We start from the raw sequence: 542 nt of genomic DNA on the forward strand, positions 1-542 counted from the left end.
TGGTGTGGGTGATTTATGTGGTATGGTGGTGTAGTGTGTGTGGTGTGTGATATGTGTGTGGTATGGTAGTGTGGTGTGTGTAGTGTGTGTGGTATGGTGGTATGGTGGTGTGTGTTTGGTATGTGTACGGTACGGTGGTGTGATGCATATGGTGTGTGTGTCGTATGGTGATGTGGGTGTGGTGTGTGGTATGGTTGTATGGTGGTATGGTGTGTATGTGTGGTGCGTGTGGTGTGTGTGTAGTGTGGTGATATATGCGTGGTGTGTGTGGTGAGTGTTGTGTATGGTGGTGTGTGTGTGGTGCGTGTGGTATGTATAGTGTGGTATGTGTGGTACAGTGTGTGGTGTGTGTGTAGTATGGTGGTGTGTATGTGCTGTGTGTGTGGCATGTGTGGTGTGTGTGGTATGGTGGTGTGCATGTGGTGTGTGTGTGGTATGGTTGTATGGTGGTGTGGCGTGTGTGTGGTGTGTGAGTGGTATGGTGTGTGTGTAGTATGGTGGTGTGTATGTGGTGTGTGTGTGTGTGGTATTATTGTGTGGCA

This window comes from Sapajus apella, unplaced genomic scaffold (genome assembly GCF_009761245.1).
Source record: "Sapajus apella isolate SASKATOON/1434 unplaced genomic scaffold, GSC_monkey_1.0 scaffold31, whole genome shotgun sequence".
Taxonomy (NCBI): domain Eukaryota; kingdom Metazoa; phylum Chordata; class Mammalia; order Primates; family Cebidae; genus Sapajus; species Sapajus apella.